The sequence below is a fragment of the Mus musculus genome, chromosome 11, assembly GCF_000001635.26.
Source record: "Mus musculus strain C57BL/6J chromosome 11, GRCm38.p6 C57BL/6J".
Lineage (NCBI taxonomy): Eukaryota > Metazoa > Chordata > Mammalia > Rodentia > Muridae > Mus > Mus musculus.
Genome location: NC_000077.6, coordinates 70,744,321 through 70,762,718, shown reverse-complemented (window position 1 = coordinate 70,762,718; position 18,398 = coordinate 70,744,321). Strand labels below are relative to the sequence as shown.

The 18,398-nt window shown below is 45.2% G+C and overlaps 1 long non-coding RNA gene and 1 pseudogene across 2 annotated transcripts; one reads left to right on the top strand and one right to left on the bottom strand.

Annotated features, from left to right (window-relative positions):
- Nucleotides 1-1,943: 1,943 nt before the first annotated feature.
- Gm51884 lies at nucleotides 1,944-2,437 on the bottom strand (annotated as a pseudogene).
- Nucleotides 2,438-7,552: 5,115 nt separating this feature from the next.
- Gm12320 (predicted gene 12320) lies at nucleotides 7,553-14,015 on the top strand. Of its 2 annotated transcripts, NR_167738.1 has the most exons (4): nucleotides 7,553-7,765; nucleotides 12,274-12,408; nucleotides 12,518-12,727; nucleotides 13,376-14,015. It is a non-coding gene; the product is annotated as a predicted gene 12320 (long non-coding RNA). The 2 variants fall into 2 exon arrangements; NR_167739.1 differs by lacking the exon at nucleotides 12,518-12,727.
- Nucleotides 14,016-18,398: the final 4,383 nt, after the last annotated feature.

The window sequence follows — 18,398 nt, the reverse complement described above, 5'->3', positions numbered from 1 at the left end:
AGGGACAGAAAGAAACCCTTAGATCTTTTCCACTCCCAAGTCGGAAGTCTCACTGGAAGGGCCTTGCCCAGTGCCTGAAGCCTCTCCTTAGTCTCCTTATCTCTCTCGGCACAATCCTGGTACTCTTGTTTTTCCTCTTCAAAATGTACTTTTTAAAAATGTCTGCCCCCATTTGCTGTTTTTCATTGGTGAGCCACATAAAAGAGTTATTTCTAACCACAGGACAGAGCCAGTATTAGGTTGCTTTGAAACTTCCTCTGCCATGGGCAGAAAGCAGCAACATTATTTTTTTATTGAAAATATTATAGCTCTTCAAGCTTGGGCTTCAGGTCCAGCGACATGGCTAAAAGCACCAAAAGGTCGGGATCGTTGGGAAATACGGGACCTGCTATGGTGCCTCCCTCCAGAAAATGGTAAAGAAAATTGAAATCAACCAACACACCAAGTACACTTGCTCCTTCTGCGGCAAGACCAAGATGAGACAAACCATGGCATCTGGCACTGGGTTCCTGCATGAAAACAGTGGCCATTGGGGCCTGGACCTACAACACCACCTCTGCAGTCACAGTGAGGTCGGCCATCAGAAGACTGAAGGAACTGAAAGACCAGTAGAAGCCCTACCACCTGAGACTTGCCTAGCCTGCAATAAACGGGTTATTTATGTCATACACACACACACACACACACACACACACACACACACACACACACACGACTATAACAGTCTCTAGCCATTTGATCTGGTGTGCATGAAAACCAGAGCACTCATATACATAGAAAGAGAGGGGGGGAGGAAGAAAGGAAGGAAAGGAGGAAGGAAGGAAGGAAGGAAGGAAGGAAGGAAGGAAGGAAGGAAGGAAGGAAGGAAGGAAAGAATTTTGTGGTTGGGGTCGCCTCAACACGAGGCAATGCACTTCTGTATTTGCTGAAGCATTAGGAAGATTGAGAACCCCTGCTCAATATGTTCATATCCAGTTTGATATAGTTCCCTACAAATTACATAATTCCATTGTTCTTTACAGCTGCATAAACCACAATAGGTTGGTTCCACATGTTGGCTACTGTGAATATCCACTGTGAATACTGCTACAATAAATGTGGATGTGCCAGTATCTCTATTGGATGTGACCTTAGCCCAGAAGTGGTATGTTTGGATCATACAACAGATACAAGAGTTGTAGTTTTAGTTTTTTTGAGAAATCTCCATGTGGATTTCTTCAGGGGCTACACAATTTATACACCACCACCACCACCATGCAAATGTCTCGTTTCTTCTGCAGCCTACCAGTTTGCTGCCATGTCCTTTCTTGATGACAGCCCTTTTGAGAAAGGTAAGATGGAATCTCAATACTCCAACACACAATGCTCTCTCTGTGTGTGTGTGTGTGTGTGTGTGTGTGTGTGTGTGTGTGTGTGTGTAAGCCAGAGGTCAACCTCAGATCTCATTCCCTAGAAGTCTTGTTTTTTGAGGTAGGGTCTCTAACTAAAACTTGGGGCTACCTGATTGGTCTCAGGTGCTGGTCAGCCAGCCTCGGGGATCCATCATCTCTGCCTTCTAAGGCTTTCAAGCACCTGCCACGGTCCCTAGCTTTTATGCGGGTATTGAACTCACATCCTCACTATGCAAGAGCAGCTTTTCAGTGGCTAGTTCTTTAGTTCCTCAACGAGGTTTTAATTTGCATTTACCTGAAGGATAAGGGTGCTAAATATTTGTTGACTATTTGTATTTCTTCTTTGGAGAACTGCATGCTCATTTTATTTGCCTATTATTGACTGAATGCTTTGTTTTATTTTATGTTTAATATTTGAGGGTTTTTTCTATGAAAGGGTATTTTTATTTTTCTCCCCGCATAACATCTTAATGAATATACCATTTGCATTTTCTCAGCTGGCAAATAAGACCCAAAACAAAATTCCCTTGCTGCTCAGAGAATCATGAGTGCTCACCTGTCTTTGGGAGGATTCAGGTTCTTAGGATGTTGGTGGTACTGGCCATGTGGGTACCGGTGATGCTTTATAGTGAAGAGCACCTTGCTGAGTCATTCTATCACGGGCCCTTGCTTAAGCTGTTCTTCTAATTTGGTTTTCAGCACTTGTTCCTGTGTGTTTCTTCATTCTTATGCAAACGATCTGGTTGAGGGATAGGTTTGGTGTGTTCATACAGGATGTCCACAGTAGGGTGACAGCACACTATTGTCCCACTGTCAGAAGTTGAAGGGAGCTCTGCCTTTCAACTGTAGTCATCTGAAGGAGAAGAATACATAGATTTATGAAAAACATTAGATAGACCTCCATTTTGGATTGGAAAGAAATGCTTCCTGTCCTATTTGGGGTTGTCATTTGCCCACTGTACTGCAGCTGCCCTGATCCTTACTAAGTGATTTGAAAAAAGATACTGTGAAGAGAAACTGCCTCTAAAATCTGTTTCCAGGCACATGGATTTTCGTTCCCTGGGTGGCCATCTTATTTCCAATATTTTTGTTTTTCTTCAAGACAAGGTTTCTCTGTGTAGTCTTGACTATCCTGGAACTTTGTAGACCAAGCTGGCCTCAAACTCAGAGATCTGCCTGCCTCTGCCTCCCAAGTGCTGGGATTAAAGGCGTGTGCCACCACTGCCTGGCCAAACATAAGTATGTCTTTCTTTCTTTTTTCTTTTTCTATTTTTTTTTTTTTTGGACCTTTTAGTCTTGAAATTACTAAATGAGCACAAACTGCAGGCAGAGTTCTGAGTTCGAGGCCAGTCTGGTCTACAAAGTGAGTTCCAGGACAGCCAGAGCTACACAGGGAAACCCTGTCTCGAAAAACAGAACAAAACAAAAATAAACAAAAACAAACAAACAAACAAACAAAAAACCATCTTCACTTACAAAAGGAAATTATTTAAGATAAGAAAAACAAATGAGGAGCTGGAGAGATGGCTCAGCGGTTAAGAGCAATGACTGCTCTTCCAAGGGTCCTGAGTTCAATTCCCAGCAACCACATGGTGGCTCACAGCCATCTGTAATGGGATCTGATGTCCTCTTCTGGTGTGTCTGAAGACAGCTACAGTGTACTCATATACATTGAATAAACAAACAAACAAATAAATAAAACATATACATAAATAAAAAAAGAAAAGAAGAAGAAAAACAAATGAACCAGAGCATAGATTTTATTTAACTTTTAAAAATATTTATTTTTATTATCGTGTGTGTCCACTGGGTCTGTGGATGCATCTGCATATGAGGACAGGCGCCAGAGCAGGCCAGATCCGTTGGATCCTTCTGAAGCTAGAGGTACAGCATTTAGTTTTTAAACTTTACTTAAATCTTAAGCTTTGCTGAATCTTTAAACCTTATTTCCCAGAAGTGGTGGTACATTCCTTTAATCCCCAAACTCAGGAGATAGAGGAAGAAGGATGTCTTGAGTTTGAGGCTAGCCTGGTCTACATAGGGAGTTCCAGAAGAGGACTACACAGTGAGACCCTATCTCAAAAAAAAAAAAAAAAATCCACCTTATTGCAAGTTACGTCCTTTCAAGATGGTAACTCAGGAAGCAACTGGACCATAATGTACCCCCAATGGCACCTAAGTATAGCTCTCTCTTGAGAAGCCTTGGGGTTGCACGCTGTCCTTTCTCCTGATATCTATTCCTGTGTTAGTTTGCTTTCTATTGCTGTGATGAAACAGCATGACCAAAAGTAATATGGGGAGGGCAGAGTTTCTTTGGCTTACTCATCTCCATCACAGGTCACAGAGAAGGAGGCCAGGGCAGGAGCTCAAGGCAGGAACCTGGAGGCAGGAACTGCAGCAGAGGCCAGGGAGGAACGCTGCTCACTGCCTTTTTAGACTTGTATTCAGCTAAGTCACCTATACAACCCAGGACTACCAGCCTGGGGTGGCACCACCCACAGTGAGCTGGGTCCCCCCACATCAACCACTTCTCAGGAAAATGTCCCACAGACTGGCCTACAGGCCAATCCAATGGAAGCCTTCTCTCCACTGAAGTTTCCTCTTCTCTGCTGACCCTGGCCTGTGCCAAGCTGACATAAAAACTAGCCAGGGCAGTATCTGAACAGTGACGCTCCTCCCTTGGTTTTTCATTGGATCATCCTGAAATTCTTTTCTGTGCTGAAGTCACGGTTCGGGCTTCACCTGAGTAGGGGTCCCTAAGGAGGAAAGGGACAGAGCAGTCTGCTGCTGGCCGTACCAGGCTGTCATCTCCCCGCAGCTGCTGACACTAGCAGACTCAGGATCCTCACAGCATTGAGTTTATAGGTAAGGGTTCTTTTGTTTTTAAAAACTTATTTTATCTATATGAGTACACTGTAGCTGTTTCCAGACACACCAGAAGAGGGCATCAGATCTCTTTACAGAAGTTGTGAGTCACCATGTGGTTGCTGGGAACTGAACTCAGGACCTTTGGAAAAGCAGTCAGTGCTCTAAACCACTGAGCCATCTCTCTAGCCCCAAGGGTTCTTGAAAAAAAAAATTGTAGGACTGAAACCTTGACCATTGGACTGGTTGCTTTTGTGTCAACTTGACACTAGCTGGAGTTATCACAGAGAAAGGAGCTTCAGGTGAGGAAATGCCCAATGAGATCCAGCTGTGGAGCACTTTCTCAATTAGTGATCAAGTAGGAAGGGCCCCTTGTGGGTGGTGCCATCTCTGGACTTGTAGTCTTGGGTTCTATAAGAAAGCAAGCTGAGCAAGCCAGGGGAAGAAAGCCAATAAATAACATCCCTCCATGGCCTCTGCATCAGCTCCTGCTCCCAGACATGCTTGAGTTCCAGTCCTGACTTCCTTTGGTGATGAGCCACAATGTGGAAAATGTAAGCTGAATAGACCCTTTCCTCCCCAGTTTGCTTTTTGGTCATGATGTTTGTGCAGGAATAGAAACCCTGACTAAGACTAGCATACGTCTAGATTCTCAAAGGGACAGGTATAAAATAAAATAAAATATCAGCTGCTTTGCTCCCTGTTTCCCCTCTCACCTGTGAAACATCTGGAACAGAGAGCTTCAAGCCCAGGCTGCCTACCTTGGGTTTTTGAGATTAGATCTATGCAGCCTGGGCCGGCCTAGAGCTCCTGGTCCTGCTGCGGCAGCTGACAGGGCAGGGATTACAGCTATGGGCCACCACACCTGGCTCCTCATGTTTTAAAATCACATTTCTCAAATTAGTTGACAGATGTTTCAGATTTAGTGCTATTGCAGTTTCAATTACATATGGGCCACATCACCTGTCTTAGTTCGATTCGGTGGCCTCTTGAGCTTAAATGGCATTGTGTTGGGATGCTAAAAGGAATGATCTTAAGGTTTGAGTGACCTTGTGACTCTCTGGTTGTTTGTCACTTCTCCCACAGGTACATAGCCACAGATAGGGGATGCTCTATCTAACAGAAGGGCCCTGGCTCAGACAGCTTTCCCTGTTAGCTGCTCTCATGCTCTTATCACCTGTACACACTTCTTGCCCCTGTCCATCCGATGTCTCCATACTCTTGAGTCTCCCCTGTCAGCTAGGCTGACCTCAGAATAGCTTCCACTCCCAACGTTACATGATGCTGACACAAAATGCATCTTGCTTTAACTGACGTGACCATCTCCTAAGGACAGATAGCACCAAGAGAACAGGCAGCTTTCCTTGAGCACCCTCTGTGTAACTTGTCACCCAGATCCCTCCTGGGTCATTGGCAGGGTCGGATCTTAATGTGTTGGATGTAGCACTCCTGTCTGACTCTTGCACACTAAGGCAGCACTCAGCAGGTGAATCTTTGGTACTCAACCCCCACCTCCAGCTGTGAAGATGCAAAGAATGTGGTGGCGCACGCCTTTAATTCCAGCACTCCGGAGGCAGAGGCAGGCGGATTTCTGAGTTCGAGGCCAGCCTGGTCTACAAAGTGAGTTCCAGGACAGCCAGGCTACACAGAGAAACCCTGTATCCAAAAACCAAAAAAAAAAAAAAAAAAAGCACCCAAAGGGCAATTCCTTCTCCAGGGTTAACTGTCACACCAGGGAGACCAGAGGGACCAGTTCTGAGCCACACCCAGAAAACTCATGTCTTTCCTGAGCTTTGATAACCAGGCTGTCCGGCTTGGGAGGTGGTTTGAAGAAATGTTCCTTGTCATCCAGGTGCACTGTGCTTGTGGCTTACAGGTAGGGCCAGGATCACTCCAACTGCAGGGAGTTGGGTCCACCTAGGAAGTGGTTCTTCTTTATTCCAAACACAGTCATATTGGGAACTAGGCCTTCATCATACAGACCTGACAGAGGGGTGACCAGTTCAGTTCACAACACCATGCCTCATCTAACTCAATAAAATTCTAATTTAATTTAATCGAGACAGGAGCAGATAGTGGGAGTACTTTTTTCCACTAGTACTTATTTTTAAATTTTTATTTTTATCTTATATGTATGAGAGTTTTGCCTGCGTGTATGTTTGTATGTGCATCATGTGTGTGCAGTGCCCAGAGTCCAGAAGCAGATATCGGATCCCCTCGAGCTGAAGTTACAGTTTTGAGCTACCTTGTGGATTCAGAGAAATGATCTTGTCTTGGAAAGACGTGGTGGTGGTGGGGGGGTGTCTAGGGGAGGAGGGAGAGAGTTACGGTTTTTTCTCCTGAAAAGTAATAAGAATGAGAGAGAATAGAATGCTACATGTCAGACAGCACCTGCCAAGCTAGGCTGTGTATCCTAGCAGTTACCACTGAGGTTTGCCAGAAGGAGACAGATCTCCTGGAGGTGGAGGGCAAGGGTTTGAAGAAATGTGTAGCGGCGATAAGGATGTTGTGTGGAAAAGACGATCCGGTATGGAATTCAGGAAACATGCCTGAAAGAGAAAGACACCGGCACACATTGAGGTGTTTTCTCCTGTGCTTCAACAATGAGACAGTTCCCTGGCTGGGCGCAAGGGGGCACCAAGAGACTGTGAACAAAAGTCACTCTGTGTGGCTGGAGAAGTGGATTAAAAAGGAACAGTCTTAGGGCATTTGTCAATCTGATGCAGCTGCTGTTTTGTACAGATGAAATGTTTCCAGTCAAGGGTTTAACATATCAATTGTGTATAAAATCCAGTGTATAAGCCGGGCACATAGATATTTTTAGAGTATGATTCTCATAGTATCCACAATGAGACAGTGGTACCACACTTCAAGTGATGGTGTCACATACATCTTCCAACAGTCGTGACCCCAGACCAAAAAGGACAGAGCATGAGACCAGCCTTGCTGGTCCCAACTCTGTTGGAATTCACCTCCACTCCCAACCTGGCCAGGGGGAGCCAGGGAGGACACATAGCTGCCCCCTGAATATGAATTTGAACTGAGCAACAGAGTTGAACCCTCCTCCATTAACTGGAAAAGTAGTAATTTGCAAGCTGGCATTAATGGAGTTAAAAGTTGTCTTAAGAAGACTCTCCCTGTGGATAGATGGTAGCTTCATCATAGCTGCTGCCCATTGTTAGAGCTCAGAATGTGGCGGGTATTTGCATCAATTAAAATGACACAATGGACAGAGAAGTTATGAGACTGGGAAGGTGGCAGGTTGCAGGTTCTGCCACCTGCTGGGCTTGCACTGGAGATGGAGCAGAGGTAACAAACTGAACCACATGGCGGAGCTTGTCACCTTCACGGAATTTCTACAAAAGTCACCAATTTCCCCAGCAGATTGGCGTTTGCTTTGTGTATAGAGATGCCTTCCGATGGCACCTGGCTCCGTGCTCCTGGTGGGGACATAACGTTGAGTCTACAGAATCATGTGAGGAGTTTTGGACTGCTCCCCTGGTTTTGTTGTAAGTAACCAAATGTTCTGTGGGCGTGTTTCCCACACTTTGCAAGTTTTTCATACAGATGTTTAATTCTTAAGTCGCTGTGCTTCTCCTGTTACTTATTCTGATTTTTAAGGATTGCTTTTTGTATTCGTAAAGGAGGGGAAAGTGCTTTTGAATTTAGCACAATCCCCAGGCTTTTGTGGGCCGTGTGATTTTTGGATCCTGAATAAGACAACCCTTCAGGGGATTTCCTGGAGAGCCAAGGGACAAAGACCTTCCTTTACTTCCTGCCAGAAGGTGGTTGTGAAACAGAGGCTCCACACTGGATCCAAAGACAAGGCTAGAACTCTAAGTGTGTCAGAGTAGCAAGCTAGCGGCATGTATGGGCTTCCTAGGAACCTGAACTGTCTACTGCAGCTTCTTAGATGAAAAAAACACAAACCTTTCAACTGTCACTTCGGTTTCTTCTGCTTGTTGCCAAACAATCAAACTGCTGCAGTGTTCTAAAAACTCCTGTTAAGTTTTTACACATTTATAGAGACAGGCATAGAAGCACAGGACGGTGATACCAGCACCTGGGAGGCAGAGCAGGAAGTTAAGTTTTTGAGGCCATCCTCCTCATCTATATACCGAGTTTGAGACCAGCCTGTGATTCATGAGATCTTGTCTCCAAAAATAGGCCCCCACCCAAAAAAAAGGAAAGGAAAAAAAAGATTTGTAGAAAAAAATGTAGATGAAAATAATTAAAGACTAAATAGGGAAGAGATCACCAAATATAAAAACAACTTTAAAATTTTCAATTTAGCATTATTTTATTTTTGAGGCCATGTAGCCTTGGCTGGTCTGGAACTCAGTAAATAGAGCAGACTGGCCTCAAACTTAGAGAGATGCCTTCCTCTGCCTCCTGGATGCTGGGATTAAAGGTATGTGCCATAAGGCCCCCCTTCTCCACCAAATGCAATGACAGCTTTCAACTTAAAATACAGGTTCAATCACAAACAGGAGAAGCAGGGCAAGGGCAACAAGATGGTGCCATAGGTTAAACCACTTGCCAGGCAAGCCCAGTGACCTGAGTTCAACCCCCAGGACCCAGAGTGGTTTCCAAAAGTTGACCTCTGGCCTCTATGCACAGACTTCTGTGGCACACATGTGCCTGCATACACATATCAAATACTCAATAAAAAAAGGAAAGAAACACTGGCAATATCATAAAAAGTATAAATTTTGGTTTTTGAAATGAGGTCTCATCATATAGCCCAGGCTGGCCCTCCGGAGTGCTGAAATTCCAGGGCTGTGCCACCAAGCCCATCTACCTACAAGTTCTTTCCGTTGGCACCCTTTGAACTATGGTGGACCCAGAGCCTGTCTGTTCCGCTCGTCCTGGGCTCTTCAGTGTGATTATATATAATAAGGATTCCAAGACCAACCTCAGGTTCTTAGGGTTCCTGGAGCTCAGACTACCTTCATGATTATATCACATCACCCCTGAATCATCGAAGGCCTCGTCTGCACAGCACAGTCCAGGGACCAGCTTCCGGTTGTCTTTTCCCAGGACAGTCACACAAGCATCACCTTTCCCCCTAGCAGCAGCATGTGACAATGCAGACGGAGTATTACCAGCCAAGAAAACTCGCCCAAGCCTTGGCACTCAGGCTTTGTTTTCTGTTTTGTGTTTTTAGAGGAAGGGTCATGGTTTGCTACATAAGCATAGAAAGTTCAAGAAATGAACTTTTGAGCCGGGCGTGGTAGCGCACGCCTTTAATCCCAGCACGGGGGAGGCAGAGGCAGGCAGATTTCTGAGTTCAAGGCCAGCCTGGTCTACAAAGTGAGTTCCAGGACAGCCAAGGCTATACAGAGAAACCCTGTCTCGAAAAACCAAAAAAAAAAAAAAAAAAAAAAAAAAAAAAAGGAAATGAACTTTTGGCTCCTCCGTTTCTAGACTTGTCAAAAAAAATCAACTAGTGCAGCCTGGCCCCCAATCCCTGGTCATATACAAACAGCCATTTATGATATAGCACACTGTTTTCATAAAAGTCTTTATCAGGCATACAAAGTCTCTCTTATCAGGCAGAATATTACAAGGCCTTAGGAGTTATCTCCCAGGAACCAACCAGAGGCTAGTTCTGAAGACCTTTGGACTAGGCAGCGAAGACCTGCTGGGGTAGTCCTCTACTGCAAACCCCATAAACCGAGATGGTTCTGAAGGCCTCCACTCCCCATATAGAGTCCAACCAAACCATATTCCTAACACCTAGCACTTGTCTAGCAAGTATTGCAAGATGGGTATTTCATCTATGAGGGAATGCATGGAGACTTGAAGACAGAGCTGTGTGTTAGATGCCAGCTTCCCTGTCTGTGGACTGTGACTAAGTCAGTCCCTGCAGCTCTCTCTCCCTTGGCTAGCCTCCTCCCAAGCATTTTTGCCTCCTGACCTCCTTCCAGCCATTGCTATCTGATCCAGCTTTTCCAACATTCCCAAGCACCAGAGGCCATCTCTAACAAGTCCCTTCCAAGCTGCTTGTCTAGGCCACAGGGCTTCTGTCCTTGCAGAAGGTGAGGCACAGCTGAGACACGGGAATACAACCCGGAGGTGGCATTCCCTCTCAGAGTCACCTCTGGAAAGCTGCCACACTTGCAGCATTGTCCTCCCTCACTCCAGTGGCGCTCATGTTCTGTCTTGAATCAGAGTGTCTGTGTGGCAGCTCATCCTCCTATTCATGTGCATGTTAAGAGGGCATGGGGAGGTGTGAGGAGCTCACAGGGGACTTGCTTTAGAATGGAGCTGAGTATTAACTCAGGCAACAATGCTGTGTCTGTACAAACCCATCTAACATGTTTCATCCTAAAGGGTAGGTGGCTCAATCCACTTTCAAATACCAGGATGTGATGGAAATGAGCCTCAAGAGTCAGTAGTGTCTTAGGCTCCATCTTCCCACTTGGAAGCCATTGCCTTAGTTGTAGCAAATTTACCAGTGCCCTCGATAGAGCTGGAAAACTTGCACAGTTACCTTGTGCTTCCTTTATAGAGAGTAAAAAGTGGCTTTAAGAGATACAAGGATCTCAGAGTCTCGCAGAACAGACATTTAAATATCTATGATCTATGCAAGTGCTTTGTATTCAGCTTGGCATGACTGCTGCCATTTTGAGTTGTAACCACCATGATTGCCCCAGAGTAACCCCACTCAGTTTTTCCTGCATTTTCCCAGTAAAGAACAATGATGAAAGCGATGAGCATGGCAAATGGAGACTTAAAATGAGACCAGGGACCAGGAGACAACTGGTGTTTAGATAGCATTCTAGATAAACCAGGTATAGTGTGACTACAATGAAGTCACATTTTTGTTTATTTTATGTGAGTAAGTGTATATTGTCTTTCTGTTTGCCTTTGTACCACACACATGCCTGGTGCCCTGAAGAATCCAGAAAAGGGCATTAGATCCTCTGGGACTGGAGGTATAGATGGTTGTGAGCTGCCATGTGGATGCTGGGAATTGAACCTGGGTCCCCTGGAAGAGCAGCCACTGCTCTTAACTGCTGAGCCATCTCTCCAGCCCTGAAGTCACGTTTGACCTGACCAATAAATGCCCTTCATTTCTGACCCAAATTGTGGAGATCGAAATGATCTTGCTGCGACCCATAACCATGCATCATGATCAGCAAGTCCCCTAAAACAGAGAGCTCTGTGTTGTCCTGGATCTGTCTGCCTCTTGCTTTAGCTTCGCTGTGAGGCTGCCAGTCCTCACACCAGGGCTGGATTGTCCCAGAATAGAGGTACAAGAAGCCTTTGCCATCTCTTTCTAAGAATTTCACTTATTGCTTTTCTATCTAGAATGAGATGTATGTGTGTGTGTGTGTGTGTTTATATATGAGTGTATGTATATGTTTGTGTGTGGTTTGTGTATCTATATGTATGAGTATATATGTGTGTGTGAATGAGTGTGTGTGTGTGTGTGTGTGTGTGTAGGGGAGTGTCTCTACATGTATGTGTGAGTGTATATGTGTAAGTGTGTGGTATTTATGTGTGTTGTATATGTGTGAGTGTGTGTGGTGTGTATGTGTGTATGTATATATGTGGTATGTATGTGTGTGTAAATATGTGTGTGGTGTGAGTGTATGTGGTGTATATGTGTGTGTGCATGTGTGTTTGATGCGTGAAGATATCTACAGAGTGTCAGATTCACTGATGTTGAAGTTACAGCTGGATAAGCCACCTACCTGACTTGGGTGTTGGGATCCAAATTCTGGTCCTCTGAAAAAAACAGCAAGTTTTCTTAACCCCCAAGTCCTTGTCCTCTTTCTGGCCCATCACAACAAATCTATATATGTACATTTGAGTCGCTTGGGTTGATATCATCCATATATATATATATACATATCATCATCAAAAGGAGTTTGGCTAAAGCATCCTCACTTTCGTTACATTTCCACCATTCTTTTCTGAAATTAATTCTTCAATGTTTTCATACAGATTGACTTAGGTCAGCCAGCATTTCCATTCATTACATGTAAAAATTTTCTTTACAATACAGACTCTCTGGGGTGGAAACAAAGTGTGAACTACAGCTGACAGATTTCCAACATTTATGACACTCAGTGTTTAACCTCCATGGTGTTCCCTGATGTGGAATGAGAGCCATGTTCTGCTGAAAGGCTTGCCATAGTAGGTAAGTGATGGGGTTTCTCTCCCAAGGACACAGTGATATGGAAGAGTTCCTCTTCTAACATGAGGTCCCAACAAGACAAGCAAGGCTGAACTCTGTCTTATATTCACAGAGATTTCCCCAGGCGTGTTTGCTGACACTGAAGATCAAACCCATAGCTAAAGACTCCTCCACACTCAGTGTGCTCCCACGGTTTCTCCCTAATGAACCCTCTGCAGTTGAACATGTATAAGCCTCCCCCAGAAAGTTTTCCCCACTTATTCCTCTTCACCACTGTGATCCTCTGACACCCAAAGTGTGTCCCACTTTCTTCATATTCACAGTAAGTTCAACAATACTTAATGAGCCCTGAATTCCCATTATAAATCGTTCTTTCTTTTTTCTTCCTGAGACAGAGTCTCACTGTATAACTCAAGCAAACTAAGAATTTAGTATATAGACCAGGCTGGCCTTGAACTCACAGAGATCTGCCTGCCTCTGCTTCAGAGTGCTGGGATTAAAGATGTATGACATCACAAGTGACCCTAAATTTTATTTTATTTTATTTTATTTTATTTTATTTTATTTTATTTTATTTTCTTGCTTTCTTGCTCTCTCTCTTCCTCCCTCCCTCCCTCCCTCCCTCCCTCCCTTCCTTCCTTCATTTCTTTCTTTTTTTTCTGAGAGAAGAAAGGTTTGTTTTGATTCATGTTTTGAGGTACTTCCACATGGTTGGGAAGACATGACAGCAGAAGTGGCCTCAGTTATGGTGGTAGGAAACATGAACCCATCATCTCACATTTCCAATGTACCATGGCATAGATATTTCAAAAGGGAAGAAAACAGGCATATCGGGGGAAGTTATGGTCACCAAGTTGAAACCTAGAGGATACAACTGGAACCCTTTGGCTCCTTGTCTGGCATAGCCATGCACTTCCTGATCAACCGTTGTCTTTTTTTTTTCTTCTTCTTTGTACCACCCTGTCCCTAGAAACTAGAACAATATTGCATCAGCTACTTGCTGTAACAAAACACTGTGACCAAGGGAACTCATAAAAAGAAGAGTTTCTTTGGCTTAGAGTCCCAGAGGATTGGAATGCCTGACGGAGGAGCAAGGACACAGGAGCAGGAACATGAATCACAGAGCTCACAGTTTGAGCTGCAGGAATGAAAAGAGACAACGAACTCAAAATGACATGTGACTTTTGGAACCTCAAAGTCTTTCCCCGGTGACATCATTCCTTCAGCAAGACCACACCTCCCAAACCTTCTCAAACAGCTCCTCCAACTGAAGACCAAGTGTTCAAACCGCTGAGCCTGTGGGGCACATTCTCAGTCAAAGCATCACAAGTATCATCTAGATACATCTAACGACAGATGCTCAGGGCTTCTGGTGGGCCATGGGGCTGGGAGGAGGGAGGTACTTGGGAAGACACAACCGGGTAGGAAATGGTATCTTTGCATAGAGAAACCACTCACTTGTTAAGTCAAGCTAGGTGCACCCATGTCGGATGGGCAGTGCAATCTGTAACCACAGGGCTTTCCTACCCAGCCTCTTTGTTCCCCGAAATAATGGCTCTGAGCCTTAATATTTCGTGAATAAATGCCAAAAGCTTTGGCTTGTTCCCCGACTAGCTCATAACTTAATTACTCATTTATCTTTTCCTATGTTCCATGTGGTTGGGGTTGGTTACTTCTCAGTTTCATTCAACTATCTCCTTCAGCGTTCGGGGCAAATCTCCCCAGCCTGACTTTCCCAGAATCCTCTCTCTCTCTCTTTCTCTCTCTCTCTCTTTCTCTTTCCTCCCTCCCTCCCTCCCTCTCTCCCTCTCTCTCTCTCTGCCGGATGTCCCACCTTCTAATCCTGACTCAGCTCACTGACCGTAGGCTTGTTATTGGCAGCTGATGCTTCCACACAGTACATAAAGATCCTTTCTACAGAAACCAATGCTAAGTTGACTCTACTGATGGTTTAGCAGGAATGGTGCCAGAGGACATTTGTCAAGTTCTTACTTAGCAGGCTGTAAGGAATTGCTTGGGCTGCTATAGCCAAGTAGAAGAGGCAAAAAGTCAAAATGGCACTAAGGCTGAGGCCAGGGTTGGTGATATAGCTGACAGGTGAAAAAAGGTGGACTAGGTGAGAAGACTTCAGCTGGGCATGTTGTCATAGCCCACATTTCCCTGACCCGTGGCCCACAAACAAAAGGCTCAGTTCTGACAGGCAAAATCCAATGCAGGTCAAAGATCTACAGAGCCAGGCACGGCCACCCCCAAGTATGTTTATGAGTCATCAAAGGATATTACACATGCATTAGTGAACAACTCTGGCTCACTGTTTTTTCCTCCTCCAGTCTCCTGTCTTAGGGTTCTAACCTGTCCTGGTTCCTGGTAACAAATGACTGCCAACTATTATTCTTACAGTAAATGCCCAAAACTTTTTAAAGCTATAGAGAAGCTCTCATTATAAAATTATAAAGTACTAGTGCTGCTATTAAAGTTGCCCCAGGAATGAAGCCTTGGGGTCAAGCCCCAGCACCCACCTACGCATGCAGTAAATGTCCGTTAAAAATAAGTGACTCGGGCTGGTGAGATGACTCAGTGGGTAAGAGCACCCGACTGCTCTTCCGAAGGTCCAGAGTTAAAATCCCAGCAACCACATGGTGGCTCACAACCATCTGTAACAAGATCTGACTCCCTCATCTGGTGTCTGAAGACAGCTACAGTGTACTTACATATAATAATAAATAAATCTTTAAAAAAAAAAAAGTGACTCTGAGCTCAGGCGGTAGAGGCGCTAGCTCGGATCCCCTGTGCTTAGTAAGAAGCTGGATGAGGTGGCACGCATCTGTAATCCCTTGTTCAGGTGTAATCCAGTACAAGAGGAGGGGCGGAGAATGACCTAGAACCTCATAGGTCGGCTAGCCTGCTTTATACAGCACAACAGTAGAAAGAACAAGAGAGAACCTGGGCTGGTGGCACTTCAATCAATCCCAACAAAAAGAAAAAGAGAGAGAGAGAGAGATCCTGGTTCACCAAGTAAAAAGGAGAGAACCAACTCCTGAAACTTGTTCTCTGACCACATGTGCACTGTGGCCTGCATGGATATTTAATATATATATATATATGTGTGTGTGTGTGTGTGTGTGTGTGTGTATGTGTGTGTGTGTGTGTGTGTGTGTGTGTATTTTACAGTTATGTGTATTTTGTCTGCATGTGTGTCTGTGTACCACTTGCTTGCCTGTCGCCCACAGAGGCCAGGAGATCGAATCTTCTGGAACTGTAGTTAAAGATGGTTGTCAGCCACCATGTGGGTCACAGGAATCAAACTCGGATTCTCTAGAAGAGCAACCTGTGCTCTCAACTGCTGAGCCAGCCCCTGAGCCAACCCACGGAAAACAAAAAGTTAAGAAAGAAAGAGAGAGGCTAGAGAGATAGCTCAGCAGTTCAGAGTACTGGCTGTTCTTGCAAAAAATCTGAGCTCCTATTACCCAAGGAAGAAAACAGCCAGTAAGTATCAGGATGGCTTCGTAACAGGACTCGTTCTTGTTCTTCCTGTAGCTTAGCCGTCTGTTGTCCACCACATGGAGCAGCAGAATTAGAGTCACCGAGCCAACTAAAATATTTGCCAAATACTTTTTTCTTCATTGTAGTTGATACATGGTATCACATCAATGTTTTGATTTCATTTTTAAATGTGTGTGTGTGTGTGTGTGTGTGTGTGTGTGTGTGTCCATGTAGAGGTCAGGGGACAACTTGAAAAAGTTCATTTGGGCTGGGCGTGGTGGCGCATGCTTTTAACCCCAGCACTTGGGAGGCAGAGGCAGGCGGATTTCTGACTTTGAGGCCAGCCTGGTCTACAGAATGAGTTCCAGAAGAGCCAAGGCTACACAGAAAAACCCTGTCTTGAAAAAAGAAAGAGAGAGAGAGAGAGAGAGAGAGAGAGAGAGGGAGGGAGGGAGGGAGGGAGGGAGGGAGGGAGGGAGGAAGGAAGGAAGGAAGGAAGGAAGGAAGGAAGGAAGGAAGGAAGGAAGGAAGGAAGGAAGAAAGGAAAAGTTCATTTGGGATAGAAAGATGGCTCAGTGGTTAAGAGCACTGACTGCTCTTCCGAATGTTCTGAGTTCAATTCCCAGCAACCACATGGTGGCTCACAACCATCTGTAATGAGATCTGATGCCCTCTTCTGATGTGTCTGAAAACAGCTACAGTGTACTTGTAAAAGAAAAAGTTCATTTGCTTTTTCTACCATGTGAGTCCTGGAGCTAGAACTCAGTCAGTTCCTAAGTACCTTTACCTGCTGAGGCATCTCGGTGGCCCTGATGTGCCTTTCTTTGGTCACATGTCAGGGAGAGCACTTCTCTAAGTGTTTATCAGGCACATGTATTCCCAGGAACTCTTATTTATTAAATAAACCTTCCCTAGGCACACACACAGCCTCGCTTTGCTGTGCGATGACCTTTTACCCCTTCCACACTTCTAGGTATGTGCCTGGGCTCTATCTTTCACCATCTTATCTGTTCTTACTGGAAAGGCCTGTGAGATGAGCCCAGACAGGTGATCCGGGACAGGGGAGCTTGTCATTGCAGGAACAGGGCGTGGTGGTGAGGGCAATCCAGCCCTTGAACGGAAACTGTAGTCCAGGATTTGATTTCTTAGTTTTAATAATCTAGACAGTTGTTCCTCGAGAAAGTTTTGGGGTGGAAGGAGAGATGGGGCGGGGGAATCAAAGGAGAAAGGACATTTTGGGGTCTTCGTGTGAGCTGGTACCGTTGTGAACCAGAATTGAATGTGGGGCTCCAGAATGAGCCAGCACATCTGAGACCCCGGACGGTGAGAACTCGAGGATACCTCCCAAGGTTAGGACAAGTGATACGGTCCAGCTGATGGAGCTTGGCCAGTGAGCCTTAGGATCTTGGGCTTAACCTGCTGGACTCTGTGGGGAAGAGCTTCCATAGCCTTAGCCCAAGCCTCACGGCCCTGCTGTTGCTCTTGGCCTGTATCTTCTGGAGCGTGCCTGGCTTTTTTCCTTCCTTCTTTTCCTTTTATTCATTTATTTATTGATTTTGAGGCGCAGGGACTGAACCCAGGACTTCACACGCACTAAGCAAATGTTCTATCACTGAGCTACACCTCCTGCCCTCTTTTTACTTAAAAAAAAAAAAAAAAAAAGGCTTATTTTTTAACTATGGAGGGAGTCCATGGATGCCAGAGGCAACAGACAGCTCCCGGAACGGAAGGTACAGGCAGTTGTAAGCCACCCGAAGTAGGTGCTGGGAACAGAACTTGGAGCCTCTCCAACAGCAGTACTTGCTTTTACAACTTGTACCAGAAGACTTGGAGACTCACTGAGTTCTAGCTGAAGTGTTTGTCAAGCGCTTTACTTCCTTATTGTACACGATAGATGGCGTCTTAGTGCTTTGATTTGCTCTTCTTATTTTGACTTTATTTGTGTGTGTGTGTGCATGTTTGTGTATGAGGATGTGTGCATGTATGTGTGCATGTATGTGTATGAGGGTGTGAGCACATTGGTGTGTTTGCATATACGTGTGCATGTGTGAGCATGTTTGTGTGTAAGGGTGTGAGCATGTTGTATGTGTGTGTGTGTGTATGTGTGTGTGTGTGCTTGTACGTGTGTGTGTGTGTGTGTGTGTGTGTGTGAGCATGTTTGGGGGTGGGCAGAAGGCATGCCATGTTGAGCATGAGGTCAGAGGAAATCCTCCTGTGCCCAGGGTCTTTCTAGCTGTTTGCCACCACAGTGTATCCCTGGAGAGCTGGCCTGCAAGCTTCGGCGAAGTTCTCTCGTATCTGCCTTCCACCCTGCCATAGACACTCGCCACCCCATCTGGCTTTAATTCCAGACGTGCTCAGGCCTTCAAGCTTGCATAGCAAGAGTCTTACCTGTCAAGCCCTCTCCCTGACCTTAGGAGGGAAAACCATCGCAGAGGCTGTAAAAGACCAGCTATGGGTGTTCTAGATTCCTCCATGTTGTTGTCCGGTTCTAAACGCCCTAAGCCAGA